Source organism: Lactuca sativa, chromosome 6 (genome assembly GCF_002870075.4).
Source record: "Lactuca sativa cultivar Salinas chromosome 6, Lsat_Salinas_v11, whole genome shotgun sequence".
Lineage (NCBI taxonomy): Eukaryota > Viridiplantae > Streptophyta > Magnoliopsida > Asterales > Asteraceae > Lactuca > Lactuca sativa.
Genome location: NC_056628.2, coordinates 203,389,618 through 203,406,645, shown reverse-complemented (window position 1 = coordinate 203,406,645; position 17,028 = coordinate 203,389,618).

The following is a 17,028-nucleotide window of genomic DNA, read 5'->3' as shown; positions in this document are numbered from 1 at the left end:
AATGTGAAACACGAATAATACTAATCCCATATGGCCTCAAACCTTTGAGTATAAATAAAACACCTTTTATTTATCACCATATCGATTACTCATTATTTGTCGTTTCGGGTAATCAACTTCTTACTTGAATTATTACACTTGTCCCATGCTCCCAGCATGCACACAATGTTTACCTATGGTTCTTACTTTGTGAAATAGATCAAATTGAACACATTTCCAATCATTCTCATTTCACAACTCCAAATCCTTTTCATAAGTGAAAGAATATCAAATTCTTGCCACTTATAGAGTATGTTAGATTCTAACATTTTATGCAATGATCCTTTTCGTAATGTCATAGCACAAAAAGTCACAAAGACTATTGCCAAAGATATTACAAAGTCCTCTATCGGAGATTGTTACAATACAATTCCTTATATATGATGTCTCTCACTCAAAGTACATTCCTTTGAACATCCTTATGCATAAAAGTTTCTAATCTAGACATAGATTTTCCATATTCAATTCCCAATATGGACACGCTTCCATATTTTCCATATGACAACTCATTCTTAATAGAATTTTTTCTATTCATAATAATGTCGATATGGTCCATTCAATACTATACTTCCAACTACTCACAAGCAACCAATCCTCGTCGAACTTTGGATTGTATTTTGATAGTTGTTTAATTATTTTAGTCAAAACCGATTCTAGTCCTTTTTCCCTCCAAATGCGCTAGACATTTGGAAAATTTTAGAATGGTCAAATATTATAGCATTAGCAATCAATCCTATACCCGAAGCGTATGGGACACGATGCATAACGTCTTACATAAAGATATGATACTTTATCAATCTTCTGCCATAATATTTTATTTGCTATGTTCTCAAAATTCGAATTGTGAAGAGGAATGCCGTAATCATAATCGAAATTTTAAGAACACACTATGTACCTTTGACTAAATTTATTAACATTCCACAACCTAAGCCTTTAGATTTGAAATGAAGCATAATATTCTCTCCCTTAATTATAGCAAAACAACTTTACAACCCTTATGACTTTGCAAGGTATAACTCTTGTTTTCTATAATTAATATTGCCAACTTGCAATACGTGCCTTAATAATCTTACACTCATAACATTTATGCTCCCACTATCATGATGATTATTATAAACATAACACTTACGCTCCCACTAGCTTTGACATGTATTCAGAAACAGCTTAATCTTTCAGAAAAACAATACTTATTGAATTTCTTAAGTTCATGTTTCTAATACTTAGTGTTTTGATAATTTTTTATCAAGGCTTTATACACTTTTGCCTTAGATAGTTCATATGTGTGTCTAAACAATTAAGACTAATTGCCAAACCTCACAATTCAAATTATGGAAAGGGAAACCGTAACCATAATTGAATTCGAGAATGCAATTTTACAATCACTATCTTCTTAAAATGTTTCTTAGTGAAAGCATTTCCTCAAAATCATTTTCATGAAGGAGGAAATCTTATGACACTTAGATTTAAACGGCGTATGTGTTCTTATCCATGTGAATTTGTTAAAACAAAGGTTTACGACAAATTCAAACTCATATGGACCGAACTTCCTTAATCTTGATTTCTTGCCTTATGGTAGCACAGCTGCCCACCATGTCTTCCAAGTACTTAAGAAGCTCACCTATTCCTATCAATGTACCTTTCATTGATTAAGGTGCTTTGCCTTTTATGCGTTCAAAATGAGAACTCATAGAACTCACATGCATAATTAACTCAACTGGAAAATAACGTCAACACGATAGGTTGTAAACCTCAACTTGTGTGCTAGTGATGATCGATAAGGTTTATCTGATTTGTTCTTGAAACCTTTCAAGACCATTAAGACACCACTGACTCCTTGACATATAAGACTCTTGTCAATAAACATTTCTTGACAAACAAATATTCAAGAGTTAGTGTAGTTTAAAACACTTCATAAATTGGTCCTAGTTGGTCTTTGTCTTATCCAAGACATCACAACTTTCCACATTTGATGAATGTTATAAACCTTCTTAATACTTTTCCACTCAATGTCACAATCTTAACTCAAAGACTTGTTTTGGAACGAAGTATGATTGACTTCTTGATTTAACCATTTCTTCAATCCTTGATTCCTCTTCCTGGACATACAATTGTACTAAGACTCACTTAGAGGATCAATTGAAATATGGTTCTTAATCATTAAGACCTATCATAAAGCATACAAGCTACTCTCCCTTCTTCTTAGAATGGAGAAACTTTTATCTTTCTGCCTACTTGATTCTTCTTATTCGTTTTGCTATTGATTTAAACCTTTTTAATCAATTCTGAATTACACTTAATCTTATAAGTATAATCATATTTACTAAACTTTTAGTAAAACATGACGAATATCTTTGTTACTCTTATGGTGGACTTTGACCAACACACAACTTTGTGTACTCGATCTTCTAGTCCTTCATTTGACACTTTGTCAATGAATTAGTCTAATTTCCAAAATATGAAATTTCTCATTCGTCGTGCAACCAAGTTGCATGATTCCAATTTTCTGTCCAATTGAAACTTGGGCGATGAGAAACTGTAATGCCTGTGTTTCCGGGCTTGCCATTTTTAGCAATGTAATGGTCTAGGTTAACCTTTGTAACCCGTTTTGAAATAATAAGATTGTATTATTTGAGTATTATGTGTTTTGTGCTTAATTGCTTAATTATGTGGTTTGATTAATTAAGAATAAAAATAAGCGTCAAAATTTAAGTGTAAAATAAACTTAATATCTTTGGTTAATGTTGTAGTAATTGAAACGAGGTTTCCGAATATATATATATATATAGAGCGCCCAAATCTAACTTCGTATGAGGAAGTTATGATTTATCGAAGTTCCGGCTTAGCGGTATGCAGCCTGAAATACTCGATTTGAGATCGAGCGGTTTTTAGCCGAAGCAATCTAAATGAGAATCGAAGATCTCATTGTTGGTATCGAAGCGATAAAAAGTTAGGCGAGAACGGACGTCAAACGAAGAACTTATGAATTTATAACGAAAGTTTCTGTCCCGGCCTATTAAAAATAATTAATAAAAATAAAGTCAAAATTAGCCGACGGAGTCTAAACAAAAGTTGTAGAGCGTGGTCTCACCTTTCCGTGGATATAAAGAACGTCGAAAACGGAGTTCGTATGAAGAAGTTATGAATTTCCGAAGTTTATTAATCATTTTGTATTTAAATTTAAATCAAAATTCGGAGGTATTATCCGAAGACGAGTCACCGGTGTGATCCGGAGTACGCCCCGCGTACGAGGGTACGCTACCGCGTACTCAGCATAGTGTCGACACTTCGGATGACGCATGCAGTGACGATTTCGAAAGCAGTACGCGCTGCATACTGCAGTACGCCCCGCGTACTCCGAGGCTCCAGCCTCTATAAAAGGGATCCGAAGGCAGCCGAGAGTTTTGCTCATTTCTTCTCTTCTCTCTCCCGTTTTGCATCGTTTTGCTTGCTAGAAATACCCTGAAGCCCCAGTATCATACTCTAGCCCCGAGGCAAGTCCCGAGATCCCGAAGATCCCGAGAAATGCGGTTCCCGGGTCGAAGCTCTGCCCGCGAGAAGTTCGATTTTCGAGGAGATCTTCCAGATCTGCTGAGGATTACTACTTCTATAAGCCGTAGTGCTGTCGGATCATCTTCTGATCAAGTGAGTGTATACTACCTTTCATAAACACGATAATAATACAAGTATGGTTCGAGTGTATTAAGTATATTGTTGTTTATAGGTGTGAGTGTGTAGTTATTTTCTTCTAATACAATAATACGAAGTATTTTATATAAAATACGTGCTATGTGTATATATTTGGTTGTGTTATGTGTGAATGTATATTCACTCTCTTCTATCTTATAGATCTGATTATTTCTCTATGAGATATGTGTTATGTGTGTGTGTGCCTCATCTGTTATGTGATATATGTGTCGATTAAAGCATGCTATACAGGTTTTTAAACTATGTATACAAATGTATATTTTTATCTACTAATATGTTGGGTAGAACATGGGTAGACAGTTGGTGTGTAATAAACAGATGAGAGGCCTCGTTGTTGTTTGATTGAGTCATCTAGCGGAGTTTAGATGACGACCACTGGCTATTCTAGACAGTCTTGTGGAAACATTAGCAGGTTCGCCACCTGTAGGTGTTAATGAACTTGGGTGTTCATTTGTTGTACTCCATCCCCCTCATGGTTGCCTTATTTGACTTATATTGCTGAGGTACCCCCGAAGCATGTGTTGTCGCCCCGATGAAATATTCTTAGACTAGGTCCCTTATGTTAGTTGTTTTAGGGACATTAAAGTGAGAATAACGGGAATGGGTAATTGGGTTATTGTTGGTTGGTGAAAATTAAAGATGATATTTATTGTGGGTTGAAAACCCTATATGCTCACCAGGCTCCCAAGCCTGACCCACTCAGTTTTAAATTGTATTACAGGAAGTGGCGGAAGGGCATGAGATGGATGAACCATCAAGTTGTTTTGCTTACAAGTCTGCATATGTTTATATTTGTTATATGACTTGTAATATATTCGTTTATGCTTATTGGTCTGTATCGGAACATGACACCCCGAGTTTTGATTATAATGAAAATACATTTCTTTTATGAAATGTTTTGGTAAACATTGTTTTATCATGCTTTGTTTTTGGGAACAAATTCCGCAACCCTTTCAAATCAAAAGGATTTACTCTGAAAATATTTAAAAGCGTAAATGAAAAATCGGTCTTTTCTGGCCGAGATTTTGGGGATGTTACAGTTGGTATCAGAGCATTAGTTTAAGCGAACTAGGAATTTGTAGGATTTCTAGACTTAAACTTAGAATGCTAAGTGGAATTTTGAGATGTGTGTCTGTTGTGATTTAGACACGAGCACTAGTTTATTTTAGGAAAGTTGCCTAAAATGCTTTTATGTGCTAAATGTTATATGTTGCCATATATGATATTATTTGTTCGGATTTATGGTCTGTTGCCGACCGGATCTAGAAACCTTATGTGTGTAGGATTCTAAGCGTATGTCTACGATATTAGAACTAGCATGTAAACGTTTCGGAGTGATAAGGATGATTTGAATATCTATCATGATTGAGGATCTAATTTCACCTTATTCGGTGTGTAGATTATAATGGTGAGAACAAGAAGTGGAGTTGGAAATGCTGACGAAAACAGGAATCAACCACCAGTGATTGAACAAGTACCTGTCGTAGCAGTAGCACCTGAGCCAATAACCATGGCTGGTGTGCAATTGATGATTCAGACGATGTTGGATCGTCAGATGGATGAAACTAGACGGTTGCTTCAACAAAATCACGAAGAACTGTCGATTCGTGTGGAAGAGCCTGAATTAAATGAAGGCCACTCGGAAGGTGGAAACTTCAGTGGGTCTGTTGGTCCAGCCAACCCACCGATAGTTAGGTAAGATAACCGTGAAGGAAGGAATGATGGAATGGGATGCAAGTACAAGGACTTTTTGACTTGCAAACCATCGACCTTCAATGGAAAGGAGGATCCGATTGGGGTTATGGATTGGATCTCCGAAATGGAGCTAGCCTTCATGACGTGTGGCTGCAGAGGTAAGTTGCAAACTATCTATGCCGTGCGTCAATTCCGAGGTGGAGCCGTTCGTTGGTGGAACACTCTAGGGAAGACCTTAAGCCCTAATGAGTCACTGCAATTGTCATGGGCAGAGTTCTTGGTGCAGTTTAAGCGCAAGTTCTGCTCGGCTCAAAATCTGTTGGAGTTTGAGAATAAGTTTCTGACATTGACGAAGGGTAGCATGTCAGTGGATGAGTACACCAATAACTTCACCGATAAGATGGAGTTTGCCTTGCGTATCGTTCCAGATGAGCTGACAAAGGTGGATCGGTATGCGAAGGGACTTCCATGGGAGTACGAGGTGCCAGTACGTCAGGCACTTACTCTAGAGGCAGCTATCTGGGCTGCCAAGTCTGTTGAGAACATGATCAAGGGGAGAACCACCGACAAGGTTGATGTTGGTGAGAAACGAAAGTTTGAGGGAACATCTGGTTCCGGTAAGAAAGGAAAATTTTCGAAATCTGATTCGAAAAAGTTTGGAGGAAAAGGAGGCGAAGCAAAGTGGTGTCATAAGTGTAAGAAAAAGCACTTTGGGAAATGTAGCGAGGATGTGACCTGCTACAAGTGTGGAAAGGTTGGACATTTTGCCAATGAATTTCCGAACAACAAAAGGATGTGTTTTGGGTGTAATGATGAGGGGCACATTTTGAAGGACTGTCCGAAGAAGAAGGAGGCAGCAAAGCCCAACATTCCACCAAAGCCGAAGGCGAGAGCCTTCCAGATGACACTTGAGGCTACGAAAGATGAAGCTGATGTCGCTTCAGGTACCTTTCTCGTAAACGAATTACCTGCTCATATATTGTTTGATTCTGGAGCCAACTACTCCTTTATTTCGCATGAGTTTGGTAGAAAGCTAGCTTTGCCTATTGATAGACTAGATAATGCTTTATTAGTTGAAGTAGCTAGTGGCAAGTTTGTGCCTGTTAGCCATCGTATGAAAAATGTCTTGATCGACCTTAATGGGAATAAGTTTCACGAGGCGTTATTGTTTATCGAACTTAATGGTTTCGACATCGTCTTGGGAATGGATTGGCTTAGCGCCAATGATGCCGGAATTTTATGCAAGAAAAAGATAGTTAAAGTAAACCCGCCTGGAAAAGATTCGTTTATGGTGTATGGGGACAAACGCAGAGTGAATTCTGGGATCATTTCTCTAATGAAAGCCAGAAAGTGTTTGACCAAGGGATGTACATCATATTTAGCATTTGTGATTGATGCTAAGAAGGAAAAGAAGGTGATGCAGAGCATTCCAGTGGTGTGTGATTATCCGGAAGTATTTCCCGAGGATCTTCCTGGATTACCACCTAATAGACAAGTGGAGTTCAGAATAGACTTGTTACCAGGAACCACGCCAATAGCAAAAGCACCTTATCGATTAGCACCGACGGAGATGAAGGAGTTGATGATGCAACTTCAGGAGTTATTGGACAAAGGTTTCATTAGACCTAGTTCATCGCCCTGGGGAGCTCCGGTGTTATTTGTAAAGAAGAAAGATGGAAGTATGAGAATGTGCATCGATTACAGAGAGCTGAACAAGGCAACAATAAAGAATAGATATCTGTTGCCGAGGATTGATGACCTGTTTGATCAATTGCAAGGTTTGAGCTATTTCTCGAAGATCGATCTTAGGTCAGGATATCATCAGCTAAAATTAAGAGAGCAAGATATCGAGAAGACTGCATTCAGAACTAGATATGGACACTATGAGTTCTTGGTTATGTCGTTTGGACTAACCAATGCTCCAGCAGCGTTCATGGATTTGATGAATAGGGTTTGTAACCCGTTCCTTGATAAATCTGTGATAGTGTTCATAGACGACATTCTGATTTACTCGAAAAGCCAGGAGGAGGATGGCAGGCACTTGCGAGAAGTGTTAGAAGTTTTGAAGAAGGAGAAGTTGTATGCTAAGTTCTCCAAATGTGATTTTTGGATTCGTGAAGTCCAATTCTTGGGTCACGTGGTCAACCAAGAAGGGATAATGGTTGATCCAGCGAAGATCGAAGCTGTGATGAAGTGGGAACAACCGAAAAGTCCCACGGAGATTCGAAGCTTTTTGGGATTAGCCGGATATTACCGCAGGTTTATCCAAGGCTTTTCTTCGATTGCGACTCCATTGACAGCTTTGACCCACAAAGGAGCTACTTATGCTTGGAGTGAGAAGCATAAAGAAGCATTCGAGAAGTTAAAGAAGAAGCTATGCGAGGCACCGATACTTTCTCTACCCGATGGAGTTGAAGACTTCGCCGTTTATAGCAATGCCTCTGGTGTTGGATTGGGTTGTGTTTTGACCCAAAGAGAAAAGGTGATAGCATATGCGTCTCGACAGCTGAAAGAGCATGAAAAGAATTACCCGACTCATGATTTGGAGTTGGCAGCGGTAGTTTTCGCTCTGAAAATATGGAGGCATTACCTCTATGGCACGAAGTGCAAACTTTTCACTGATCATAAGAGTCTCAAATACCTCGTTAATCAGAAATAATTGAATATGAGGCAACGACACTGGCTAGAATTACTTAAAGACTACGACTGCGAGATACTTTACCACCCCGGTAAAGCTAATGTTGTTGCTGATGCTCTCAGTCGGAAGGTCAATCTTGAAAGGAGGAGGCCAAGAGCGTTGAGAATTGAAGTTGTCTCGACCATTGTGGAAAGTATAAAGAAAGCACAAGAGGAAGCTTCTGAGAAAAATGACCGAAAGGAGGAATGTTTGGGTAAAACGTTGGTGTTTGGTACTAACGGTCATGGACTGAAGGTATTCCAAGATCATATTTGGGTACCTAAGTTAGGAGGAATTAGGGATCTTCTGATGTAAGAAGCTCACAAAACCATGTACTCAATTCATCCAGGTAGCACTAAAATGTATAGGGACCTGAAACCCTACTACTGGTGGCCGACGATGAAGCTTGATGTTGCAAAGTATGTGGCCGAGTGTGTGACTTGTGCGAGAGTCAAGACACAACATCAGAAACCTTACGGGAGTTTAGAACCATTGCCTGTGCCTATGGGTAAGTGGGAACACATTGCTATGGATTTTGTCACTAAACTGCCCAGAACAAAGAATGGTCACGACATGATTTGGGTGGTCGTTGATCGATTCACTAAGAGTGCGCATTTCATAGCGGCCAGGGAGAAATGGTCTATGGAAAAGCTTGCGAATTCTTACATGAAGGAAATTGTGAGGCTTCACGGTGTTCCGTTAACGATTGTATCGGATCGTGATAGCCGTTTCACCTCAAGGTTTTGGAAAAGTCTACAAGAGGAAATGGGTACCAAGTTATGTTTAAGCACAGCTTACCATCCGCAGACTGATGGTCAGAGTGAAAGAACAATACAAACACTTGAAGATATGCTGAGAGCATGTACCTTGGAATTCCTAGGTAATTAGGATGAACATTTACCGTTGGTAGAATTTTCCTATAATAATAGTTTTCACTCGAGCATTAAGATGGCACCTTATCAAGCTTTGTATGGACAGAAGTGTCGTACGCCGTCTTGTTGGCTTGAGGTTGGGGAAAAGCAGTTTATGGGACCGGAGATGGTTCATCAAACTGTTGAAAAGTTGAAAATAATTAGGGAAAGAATGTTAGCAGCTCAAGATCGTCAAAAGAGCTATGCTGACAAGAAGCGAAGACAGATGACTTTTGAGGTTGGAGATTCGGTTTTGCTTAAAGTCTCGTTGTGGAAGGGACTTATAAGGTTTGGTAAAAGGGGAAAGTTGAGTCCAAGGTTTATTGGACCGTTTAAAGTCCTTCAGAGGATTGGGAACCAAGCTTACAAGCTCGAATTACCCGAGGAACTGAATGGAATTCACAACACCTTTCATGTGTGTTATTTGAGGAAGTTCACGGGAGAAGTTCCCGATATAATTCCAATTTCTGAATTGAGAATTGATGAGAACAAAAGGTTGATTGAAGAACCAGAGGCAATTGTTGACCGAAAGACTAAGAAGTTGCGACGCAAAATGGCTGGGTTAGTGCTTGTCCGATGGAAACACGCGAATGAGCCGAATCTCACCTGGGAGACGGAGAGTGACATGTTGAGTCGCTATCCGCATTTGTTTGTTGATGTGTGATTCCGGGGACGGAATCATTCTAAGGTGGAGAGAATTGTAACGCCTGTGTTTCCGGGCTTGCAATTTTTAGCAATGTAATGGTCTAGGTTAACCTTTGTAACCCGTTTTGAAATAATAAGATTGTATTATTTGAGTATTATGTGTTTTGTGCTTAATTGCTTAATTATGTGGTTTGATTAATTAAGAATAAAAATAAGCGTCAAAATTTAAGTGTAAAATAAACTTAATATCTTTGGTTAATGTTGTAGTAATTGAAACGAGGTTTCCGAATATATATATAGAGCGCCCAAATCTAACTTCGTATGAGGAAGTTATGATTTATCGAAGTTCCGGCTTAGCGGTATGCAGCCTGAAATACTCGATTTGAGATCGAGCGGTTTTTAGCCGAAGCAATCTAAATGAGAATCGAAGATCTCATTGTTGGTATCGAAGCGATAAAAAGTTAGGCGAGAACGGACGTCAAACGAAGAAGTTATGAATTTATAACGAAAGTTTCTGTCCCGGCCTATTAAAAATAATTAATAAAAATAAAGTCAAAATTAGCCGACGGAGTCTAAACGAAAGTTGTAGAGCGTGGTCTCACCTTTCCGTGGATATAAAGAACGGCGAAAACGAAGTTTGTATGAAGAAGTTATGAAATTTCGAAGTTTATTAATCATTTTGTATTTAAATTTAAATCAAAATTCGGAGGTATTATCCGAAGACGAGTCACCGGTGTGATCCGGAGTACGCCCCGCGTACGAGGGTACGCTACCGCGTACTCAGCGTAGTGTCGACACTTCGGATGACGCATGCAGTGACGATTTCGGAAGCAGTACGCGCTGCGTACTGCAGTACGCCACGCATACTCCGAGGCTCCAGCCTCTATAAAAGGGATCCGAAGGCAGCCGAGAGTTTTGTTCATTTCTTTTCTTCTCTCTCCCGTTTTGCATCGTTTTGCTTGCCAGAAATACCCTAAAGCCCCGGTATCATACTCTAGCCCCGAGGCAAGTCCCGAGATCCCGAAGATCCCGAGAAATGCGGTTCCCGAGTCGAAGCTCTGCCCGCGAGAAGTTCGATTTTCGAGGAGATCTTCCAGATCTGCTGAGGATTACTACTTCTATAAGCCGTAGTGCTGTCGGATCATCTTCTGATCAAGTGAGTGTATACTACCTTTCATAAACACGATAATAATACAAGTATGGTTCGAGTGTATTAAGTATATTGTTGTTTATAGGTGTGAGTGTGTAGTTATTTTCTTCTAATACAATAATACGAAGTATTTTATATAAAATACGTGCTATGTGTATATATTTGGTTGTGTTATGTGTGAATGTATATTCACTCTCTTCTATCTTATAGATCTGATTATTTCTCTATGAGATATGTGTTATGTGTGTGTGTGCCTCATCTGTTATGTGATATATGTGTCGATTAAAGCATGCTATACAGGTTTTTAAACTATGTATACAAATGTATATTTTTATCTACTAATATGTTGGGTAGAACATGGGTAGACAGTTGGTGTGTAATAAACAGATGAGAGGCCTCGTTGTTGTTTGATTGAGTCATCTAGCGGAGTTTAGATGACGACCACTGGCTATTCTAGACAGTCTTGTGGAAACATTAGCAGGTTCGCCACCTGTAGGTGTTAATGAACTTGGGTGTTCATTCGTTGTACTCCATCCCCCTCATGGTTGCCTTATTTGACTTATATTGCTGAGGTACCCCCGAAGCATGTGTTGTCGCCCCGATGAAATATTCTTAGACTAGGTCCCTTATGTTAGTTGTTTTAGGGACATTAAAGTGAGAATAACGGGAATGGGTAATTGGGTTATTGTTGGTTGGTGAAAATTAAAGATGATATTTATTGTGGGTTGAAAACCCTATATGCTCACCAGGCTCCCAAGCCTGGCCCACTCAGTTTTAAATTGTATTACAGGAAGTGGCGGAAGGGCATGAGATGGATGAACCATCAAGTTGTTTTGCTTACAAGTCTGCATATGTTTATATTTGTTACATGACTTGTAATATATTCGTTTATGCTTATTGGTCTGTATCGGAACATGACACCCCGAGTTTTGATTATAATGAAAATACATTTCTTTGATGAAATGCTTTGGTAAACATTGTTTTATCATGCTTTGTTTTTGGGAACAAATTTCGCAACCCTTTTAAATCAAAAGGATTTACTCTGAAAATATTTAAAAGCATAAATGAAAAATCGGTCTTTTCTGGCCGAGATTTTGGGGATGTCACAGAAACTCTCCCTATTTGGTAAACTCTCGATATTTCCATAAATAATATAATAAGAACCAAATCGATTATTGCTAATATTCAAACATCAATTTTTCATATACGCCATTACAAGGATAACACTACTAGAAAAACAGCCTTTTACGACACTCATTGCGCGTCGTAAAAGGCTCAGACGACGCGCAAATGCACGTCAAGGAAGGCCCTGTCATAAAGTGAGACGACGCGCATTTACGACGCTCGTTTACGACGCGCAATTACGACGCGCATTTACGACACGCAATGCGTATCAAGGAAGGCCCTGTCATAAAGGAAGACGACACGCATTCGCGTGTCGTAACCTTACGACGCGGGTGTTAATAACACGCAATGCGTATCAAAAAAGCCCCTGTCAGGAAAGGCCATGTCATAAATGAAGATGACACACATTTTTGTGTAACGTAAATTTAAATGTTTAAAAAAAATAAATTTATATATTTATTAATTTATAAATTAAATTTGCATTTAATTTCTCATAATAGAAAATAAAATACCATATACAAAAAATACAATCCATTGCACAAAAGTTAATGTCATACAAAATACAAAATAAAATACAACAAATAAGAAAGATAATTCATTGCACTAACATGTCAAATACAAATAATCATCCCTAACTATATAACCTAATATTACATTGCTATTAAGAGACATCATCATAACTCACTGAAGGTCTTGGAACAATGTTCTCGTCATCAACTCTTACACCAACCTTGCTTTAGTAGATGGTCTTGTAGCTACTATCTTTTTTAGCGTTAAATCCCCACATATAGCATACCTGCTCTTTGACTATATCCATAGATGGTCTTGGAATTTGGATTAATTAATAAACTATTATAAGTATGATAAATATTTAGACAATTTTGCTAACCTTTCTAAAAAGAGCAGGACAATATCTTTCGTTTTGGCTCCTTAGTACTAAGCTCTTTGACTATATCCATAAAATGTTTACAATAAAATAAATGTGCTACATTAAAAATAGCATGGTACTATAGTATATAAAATGATGAATCACTGGAAATTGCTAACATATCACCACTGTCTGCCCAGTAAAGGTTCTGGAAACATATACAAAAATATTAGAATATCACTCATATGTTCATGTTGTTGACATCTAATTAAAGAGGTGCAAGTTGGTTACCTTGACATGGACATCAATCCTTTGAATCAACCTGCACTCAGCCCAATACAAAAATTAGCATTAATTGCTTATTATAGAATCTTTACTTTTGTTTCAGGGAATTTTGACATGATTTCATTAGTTTTTTTATTCACCAAATGTTTCTATTTTAGACTAAAGATTTTCACATATATAAAAATGGTAAACTTTTTTGTATACAGCACAGTGCATAAAATAAAATAATCTCTTCTTCTTTTCCAGTCTAAAACAAATAGCAATTAACAATAATACAATGCTAAAAACTCTAGTTACTTCTTTGGTGAACCGCCAATAACATCCTCTTCAATAAAGGCCAGCTCCTAAAATTGAAATATGAATGCAGTAGTAGTGAGTTGAAAAATCAGCCCAGTTACACTTATAGCAGTAAGTATTGCTTCATTTATACTGGGATGACATTACTTACAATTTTAGTAGTAATATAAGTATAAGAACACAACACTGCTATAAAAGAGTCAAAGAATGTACATTTAATCCTTTTTAAAAGAAAAAGAAAAAAACAAGTTGATGGTAAATTTAAGCAAAGAAATAGAAACTTACTCTATCATCAACATCAGCATCATCAACTTCTAGAATATCAGATAAAGCTCCACTGTTGTCAAAGCCAAAGCCATGACAATCTTGAAAGAATGTGGCAGGTGTTTCCGTTTCCACATCATATACAAAAGATCTAGTAGATGATGTGGGGTCCGGTGAGGACCCTATTGTTGTCTGAACAGGATATGATCTGGACCCTCCTATATCAATGGTCATGACAGGGGTAATTCATCCATTTGAGGTGGAGGTGGAGAAGAGAATGATAAATTATTATGACGATGAATCTGAATCTAATGAGCTCTTGACGACATGTGAGCATCATCGAAAACTTTACAAAGATTATCAGACATCCCTGCACCATGCATAGTTTAATTTTAATGTGGTTAAATTTCTGTTACTGTAAAATAAAAATAAAAAAGCTAAAAATTATCACTAACCATTAATTTTTACTCTTATAGGTGGAGTATGAGGAATATGACTGTAATAAAAAAAAGGCAAAAATTATCACTAACCATCAAAAACTTTACAAAGATTATCATAAATTTCTGTTACTGTATTGTTCTCACTACTTTCTCCTTGATGACTAGGACCTGGATCTTGAAAACCACCAGTTCTTACTCTTACAGGTGGAGTATGAGAAACATGACTGTAATCAAAACACAAAAATGATAGTGAAAATCTTCATTTATCAAGAGAGAAGTGTCCATTCTCTACAAAGCATATAAATCAACAATTTACAGAGTTTCTATATAAACAAAAATAAAATTCAACTTTTACATTTATGAACCGACATCCATTGTTTTATAGACTGTGAATGGAATGGGAGAGACGGTTAATTAGGTATAAGAAGTTGAATAGCAACATCTGGTATATGCAAATGCTAAAAGCTAGAATCACTTGAATGACTTACGTTTTACCATTTCATGGTGTTAGCAAAAACACTTGAATAAAACAACTCTTTCTTAAATTCATACACATATTTAACCTATAAATTATTTTCAAATCCAAGTTTTTTTTATTGTAAATTAATAAAAAAAAAGTTAGAAATAACATATCAGTTAAGCTTCCAATGTTAGAAAACATTGTCCATACAGTCCCCAAAACAACACATTTTATTGATCCATATGTAATTTCTCAATTTTTTTGGGTAGAATGCATAATTTAGTATAGTACCTCAGCATTTTTGATATCTAGAAGAACAAGGCGGTTGACTAATATATACAACAAAGATTCCCCAGCACATGGAAGAACAAACAATCCAAGTTCTCATCTTCTTCCTTTCTTCTCCCAAAGCACTGATAATGTAGCTGATCCACCTGCAAATCAGTACAACAACTCCAATCACTGCATGCCAGCTAGTCTTAAATGGCACATCCATAAACTTTTGAAGACAAAGGACAACAAAGGCTACAAAAGTCAAAGAGAAATAAACTGGGAATGTTTTCCTAAATGTTGCTGATATGGAGTATGCGTTATGAGCCAAACATGATTTTGTGGATGGTTGGATTTTTAAACAGGGTATTGGTAGAAGGGTATGCTTGTAAATCATTAAATTCAGAGTCGTTTATAGTTGATGGGTAAGAAGAGAGTGATGCAATATCTACTAGGGAACCTCTACAACATTTCCTTATAGCTTTGTATACGGGTTTAGTAACAGGGCCAATTTTTTGATAAAAATCTTAGTATGATTTTGTTAAGATTTTGGGTCGCATTACAAAAGCATACATGACTTAAAATTGTTGAACAAAATGTAAGATTATTAAAAGGAAAAGATGTAAAATTTAAGAATCAATATGTACCTGAGCACATCATAAAGCAAGAGTAATGAATCCTCGTGTTTCCATGAGCTTCCCCAAAGGGTGAACTTTTTCTTTGATTTTGCAAAATTATAAGCACACTGTTGAGCAGGAAAAAAAACTAAAATTTGAAAACTTGCTTCTTACACGATACAAAACATAGATTACATGACAATTTAATTATCTACATGATCAAGCCTTGCAAGAATATATAAAGCAAGTTTACGCCTTCGATTGGAATCATCTAATGCTTCGTTCGATGAAAAAGCAGAGTTAAGGATTTTGATCTCACCGCGAATTTCAGATACTAGATCTTGTTGAGTTGCATCATCAGATGAGGTGATCCTCCGATCCATGATGAATTTGTCCTCTGGCTTCCTCTTTAAAAAGCCCTAGTCTGGATGGATTTTATGAAAAAAGATTACATACTTGACTTCACGAGAAACTAAAGGTATGCCAGGCATTCTTGTTAGACAACGATAATGGTGTAGAAACAGAGGTCGATGTCTTACTAGGATTAATCAAACCAGAAAGGGAAAAAAATAATACTTGTGGTTCTTGGAGGTGCGATTGATTTTGAGAAAGGAGAAAGATAATCGGTGAATTTGGTGGCCTGGTTTGTCAATCGAAGTGTGAAGAGGGAAGAAGACATCTGATCGATTGAAGGGAGAAGGAAGGAATGAATTTTGGAGGAGTTCCTCCATCTATATGCGATAATTCATCAAGGTATAGCAGGAGAGAGAGAGAGAGAGAGAGAGAGAGATGTTTATATGATATTTGTAAAGTGTAAGATTGAAACAAGGTAGGAACATGGCGGGCCTTTCAAACTTTTTGGAATTTCGTTTTCCCTAAAAAAAAGTGACCCGCATTTCATTTAAAAAATATAAAGCGACATACTTAGTGGACTCACATTTTATGTTATGTGCCCTCCGTGTTTTTTTTTTAATGTAACACTTATTTTAGAACGCGCAAAAATGCGTGCCCTAAATCCTTCTAATTTTTGGAGATCCGACATTATTTTTAGGGCACACACTATTGCGTATCATAAAACAGCGTGTGTCATTGTTCGCGCATCGTAAAAGTCTATATTTCTAGTAGTGTAAATAAATAATATAAAATCAAATTTTATTTTATTGCGGAAAAATTTGTCCTTACAATGCAATTCATTGAAAAACTATGCTAATACATCTTTCTTAGCAATCTAATTCTAACTCTAAGTAGTAGCTCAAGAATCTAATCTTCGAGAAATGCGATCGAAATCCATTCCTTCACGGTTAGATTCTGCTCACTTCTTCCCTTAAGCTTCCTTTCTTTTCTTCGATCCTACAAAACATCAATTGTAATCTTATCACATTATGTATTAAGAATCTAGAATAGAAGCTTAAAAGAGTTAGTTAATGGATTTTACCTATATTAGAGCCATACATTTCGACTCTCCCATCTCTTAGATCTCTTAGGTAAATGGGGCAGCTTCGTTTCCAATGCCCCTTCTCTAGGCAATAAAAGCAAATTGACTCCTTTGGAACAGGACATGGAACTACTTCAGACATTGC